Source organism: Thunnus thynnus, chromosome 13 (genome assembly GCF_963924715.1).
Source record: "Thunnus thynnus chromosome 13, fThuThy2.1, whole genome shotgun sequence".
Classification (NCBI taxonomy): domain Eukaryota; kingdom Metazoa; phylum Chordata; class Actinopteri; order Scombriformes; family Scombridae; genus Thunnus; species Thunnus thynnus.
Genome location: NC_089529.1, coordinates 891,504 through 897,503, shown reverse-complemented (window position 1 = coordinate 897,503; position 6,000 = coordinate 891,504).

Below are 6,000 nucleotides of genomic sequence, written 5' to 3'. Positions count from 1 at the left end.
GAGCTCCAAGGAGCAGACAAGAGACGGTGAAGTAGTTGAGTTGACAACAAAAGTTGTTACATTACTGTTATACAGTTGTTGGACCCCCTGGCACTGTAGGCTAGTTGTGTGAGATGGTGGCTTGTTTCAGTCAGGAGGGTAGAGCTTATTTTACAGATTTTTAGCACCATCTGTTGTTGTGAATTTATATTCACATTTAAAAGTCTAGACCCCGAATATAAGACCACCTCTCTTTTTTCAGATGTATTTCCAGGTAAAAAAAAAACCTTCTTATATTCGGACCAATACAGTATAAACCACACTACAGTCATAGGGAGGCGTAGTCAACACTGTAGTTAACTTAAGTTACATAAGTTATTTGTCAAGATCTGGAACCACAGTGACATCATTATAACAAAGTGTGACAAACAGAAACTAAGAAACATGAACTCTCAATTAATCAGTTTGTAAACGAGCCAGCACTTTATCCAGATAATCTAAAACTACATAGTGGGTCAAACCAAGAGTGAGCACACCTGAAATGTCAGTAAGAAATTGTCACTGCACAGGTAACTGCACGTCCACAAGTACCGCAAGTAGTGTAAGTCAAAATCATCTCTTCCAAATAAGTTTGATGAACCTGGGGTATTGTGTTTAAAATCTGTCTCATCATCTGTCCACTCATCTTCTTTGCCCATCGAACATCTTTTTAGTGATGATGAGCTCCCAGATCTCAGAAAATTAAGTTGATGACTCTGTAGCTAATATTACAGAGAGGAATGACGGATAAAATAAGACACGGGTTGTTATAAACCAGAATTATTTAGAGATTTAAAATGATAATTGGGAAAATCTCCTCAGATAGTAAAACCATGTCATTCATGAAGACTGGAGTTTTTTCCCCCTCACCATTTATATCATGCACCACAGGTTTTTAAATCAGACTAGTTGACATCAATTGAGATTTAACAGCACTGGCCAACGATATCCAGAGTTACAATGGTAGAGACCACCAGTCCCTAACCTTGAGCACTGATCAAGAACAGGAACAAAACAGAATACTAACATAGTCTGAAAGCACAGAGAGGTATGAGTGTGGTGTTGGTCCAATGTCTCTACTATCTCATCCTGTGATGTTGTCAGCACTATCATCTGCCTCTGAATGCTGGGCCTCCTCAGTGAGCCTGCTAATCTATCAAAATCCCTCAGATAATTAAACACAGAGCAAATTATACAACTCAAAGCAAGATAAACACACGAGCAACTGCTTACTCATTATCCACACATGAGACTCAACAATTATTTCCACTCTGTCTTAATTTGTAGCCATTTTCAGCCCAGTTCTCCAGCAATAACTCTCCTCTAGCCTCCCTCTCCACTCTGGACATGACTTGATCAATAGATCAATGGAAGCACTTGCTGGCAGGGCTGTGATTAATTTCTCATGCAATTCCTATAGTAAAATACATCAGCCCAGAGGTCAGTTTTAGCATTGCTGTGGAACTTCTGATGTGAAATTATCTGAGGGCAAGAAAAATAACTCACAGCAAAACAAATACATAATATAATCTCCTATAGTAAATGATAAGTATGGCATTTATTGGATTTTTTTAGATTTGAGATTTGACAACCGATCTGGCTGAAATTCAGCCTGAATTTAAAATTAGTCATAGGCAGGCTTAATGCGACTTACAGTTTCATACCATTAACTCTCTCTGGAGATCACTAATGTAGAACAGACATATAAAGCTAATTTGTAGAGAACTGTTGTCATATTCTACTTAAAGAGTAACTACAGACTCAAATTCTGTGAGCTCTCTCCCTCCACAGGAGGTGTACAGGACAACAACTGTAGGGGGCAGAATTCTGACTTTGAAGTCAGAATTCTGACTTTTTTTCTCAGAAATCTGACAACCAGGCTCAACTTTTGCTGGATTGCAATGTGATGTCATCCAATAAGGTGTTACGTTGGGCAATCAGGTTGTTTACCACGTAGCACTGTTTACCAAGGAACCGTGAAGATGGAAGAGTGACTCATCACCACTGTGATGACCTTTCCAGAGCTGTATAACCCTGCCATGAGGGAGTACAAAGATGTAAATTGCTGTGCACTTGCTTGGTGTTGTATCAGGCTGCAAGTCAGAATTTCTGGTATTTCCACTTGTGCTACTATCAGATTACCAAATATTACAATATAGAAATGATAGACAATCCAATAAAAACAGTTCTATTAAATAACAATTCCATTACAAGAGTAATTTACAAGAAAGCAGTTCCCGGCTGCCTGCAGTTGCTATGCAGCGTTAGTAGACTGCTAAACTATTGTTCAATCTAGTCAGCAATCAAACCAGAGGTTTTTTAATTCACATTAATTTGAACGTTCCCATTAATTGTACATGTTGGAAAAACTGTCCACCATCACTGCGGAATGATAGAACTGTAAAAGGACATTACATGTCTTAGCCACAGTACATGCTCATTATACCACAGCTTTTTACTACCCTTTTTATAATGTCTTAAAATTTTTCAGTGAAAAGTTGTGATTAATGTCTTGACATCTTTTCACCTGAAAAACAAAAAAACAAGGAATCAGTTTTACTTAAATTAATTAGCTAGTTGCATGCATTTGGTTCTCTTGTTGATTGTAGTGATTACAAGAGAATATTTTCTGTCTGTTATGTTGTGCACCTACAGGTTTTCTCATGGACAGCTAATGGAGGTGAACTATTTAGTGCCTTGAATTTTGTCATTTTGTCTAAATGTATGCGTGTAAAACCACATATAACTGTTTGAAAGATAATTTGCCCTTTACACAGAGTACAAGTCTGCTGTTGTACTGTAAATTTGAAATTACAACAAAATATCATTGCAACTCACCACATTGTATGTCCAGCAGTCAAAGGTTGGAGCAGGCTGCAGATCACTCTTTAGGTTGTACACTAGTGTCAATATGTTTTAATAAACAGAAGTAAGGCAGGTGTAATACAGACTGTCTCTCTCTCTCTCTCTCTCTCTCTCCCTCTCTCTCTCTCTCTCTCTCTCTCTCTCTCTCTCTCTCTCTCTCTCTCTCTCTCTCTATCTATCTATCTATCTATCTCTCTCTATACCCTGTTCTCCAGTAGTAACCACAGCACCATTCCTTTCAAAGAGCTGAGTGGCCAGCACTGTCCTCCCACAGACAGGCCAGGTGTGAGCGTTGATTGACAGGCTGCCGGATGGCCCTCTACCACTAAGATGGATGATGCAGTGACTGGTGATGGATAGCAGAGAAGACACAGATTTGCCTTGCTGCCATGTCTGACAACTGGACTGTTGCAGCAGTTTGCTGGTAGAATGATGTTTTTGCAATTGATCAGGTGTCATGAAAGTATGTCAGTCAGGGAAGACTGAACCAGCTGTCTACAGAGCTCAGGCTGGCTCAATCTACATCTTGACAGTAATTCACTTCTTAATCACTCCTCTTGTACAGACTCACTCTGAGAACATCTCTTTCACATCACCAACACTACATCTGATATCTTCATGATGAAATCGCACACTTAATTCATTCATTTATCCTCACACAAATAAACACTAATACTGCCACACATACTGTATCTCTGACCACTTTCATGCTCACAACATGATAAACCCTTCTGATAAAGGTTATTCTGATACAATTATTACTTTTACTTCACCACAACTGCTTTGGAAAGTGCAATGTTGAGGGCAAGTACAGTACATGCTATCCTGCTGTTTTTGCTGGTACTGAATTAGTGGTAAATAAACCAGATATAAACCAGATGGCACACCACCATCCTAACCTACACTCAAGAGTCATCAAAGTGGAAGCAATAACATCAATAAAACCAAATAATGATCACACACTCTTTACTGCATTGAAAATCATGAACTGATACAACCTCTATCGATACATGTACTGTTATGTACAGATGTTGGAATCTTTCATTTATCAGCCTGTACAAGTGCTCTCCTACAAACAGCTACAGTGGTATGTAGATAATGTGAGCTGAACCACATCATTGTTGTGACAGAGAACACTTGTTGAGGGTGTACTGCTTTCTTTCTCTGTGCACTGTGATCAGAGAATGTGTCTGAGCAATGAGAACAACTGCCAGTCACACATTTGAAGTCGCATATTTGAAGACTTCCACAGAAAAATACAAGTGATCTCTAGGAAAAGCTCCATAATGAGGGCAATTCAGACAGAAAAAGGATTGATACAGCCACATCTTCTATGGCAGACAGGTTTAAGCTAACTGACAGATCTGAACATATGATGCTGGAATACAAAAGCTTAAAAATAACTTAAAATGTAAAACAGTTTAACAAGGCAAGGCAAAAAAAAAAAAGAGGTACAATTCATCTATGAATAAAAATAGTGACGCAAACAACCAATCATGTAGCTTAGTGGCTTGATCAGGTTTTTCTTTTCAAATTAAAATAAAACTTTTTTTTTTTTTTTTAAATTAAAGCAAGTAACGATGCAAGGGCCCTCGCACCTTGTGTGTGTAGGATGGAACGGCAGCCGCTGGTATTGCTACTGGCCCCCACCTTTAAATTTGACGTAGATGTATAAAATTTGGTAGACAGATGTACAATCTCCAGACTTAAAAAACGTCTAATAATAATGACACTGGGATGTTGTTGTCATCCAAAAACTATTAAAAACATGTCAGTGAGTCATACTGCTGCACTGGGTGAGTGGGTCAAACCAATGTTCCTGAATGTTCCTTCATTATGAAGTTTGATCACATTAGTTCCCCCTATTTCTGAAGTTACATTTTGCATCACTATTATTTTATGTCATTGAGCCATTTCAAGCCCTATTTGCCATACATTTATATTTACATTTTTTTTTAAATATATTTCAGATTTTTTCCAGACATCCACCTCTTATGATGTAGTCTTTAAATATAGGTCCCAAAAGCTCATAAAATCTTCAATTAAGCCCTGTTTTGGCCCTTTTCCCACAATTTTTATTGATAAAAAATATATCAATTACATGTCATGATGTCAATGTCTCTGCTAAAAGGCCAATCCTGCTCTTCATGTGAAAATATCTTCATTTTCTTCCTAAAATAATATGATTTTTGCCTTCGCTTTCAAGGCAAAAAAAACTTTTAGAAATGTGTTTATGACACACTTTAAAAAGTAAGGAAATATAAAGCAAATGTGAGTATGATCCTTAGTAAGGAAAACAGCTTGCAGTAAGATGTGAATCACCTCTGCAGTTTGGTACTGTTGACATCAAGTAATTCATTAGCATTATGCAGTTTTATGCATATGCACAGGACCACAGACACACACGTGTACACACATCAAAGGCTTCCTGAGAGCGTGAAAACCTGCTGATGCCAAACAATGGATTCTCAGAGGCAGGAACATAAGGCAGGTTGTCTCCTGATTCCCTCCATTAGAGTTGCACAGCCCCATCCCTCCCCATAATCACCGCTCTTAATCGGAGTAATCAAATACACCAAGCAGGGGCACAGCTCTGTTAAGTGCACAACAGAGACTATCAGCTTGCTGTTGTATTGCACCACAGAAGTCACAGACCTGTGTCTTGTGCTTATTGCAGAGGTGAAATGTTCATAGAGAAGCCCAGACATTTTCCTTGCGGAGTGCATCTCTTAGAATACACCTAATTACAGTTCAATGTCGTGTGTTCATTTTCATGATGAACATGAGGTCTGAGTGCACTCTGCAGTGGTGCCTTTCATAGCAGCAGGGGAAGAGGGGCAGGATGCATGGAGGTTGTGAAAATTTCATCACAAGCGTTGCTGTAGAGAACTGTGATTGACTTTAGAGCGGAAGAACAAGTGATGCATGTAAGCAGAGCTTTCCTTTAAGGGACTGAAACTATAATGTCAGTCTCTGGCAATAATGAAACACATTTAATATCATAAGCTTGAAAAATCCATCCAAACATGCTATCTGTTTTTGTCAAATCTGGCTGACCATTGTCAACTAGCAAACTTAGAAACCTTTGCATTAATAAGGTCAGTTTGGTGTTTTTCA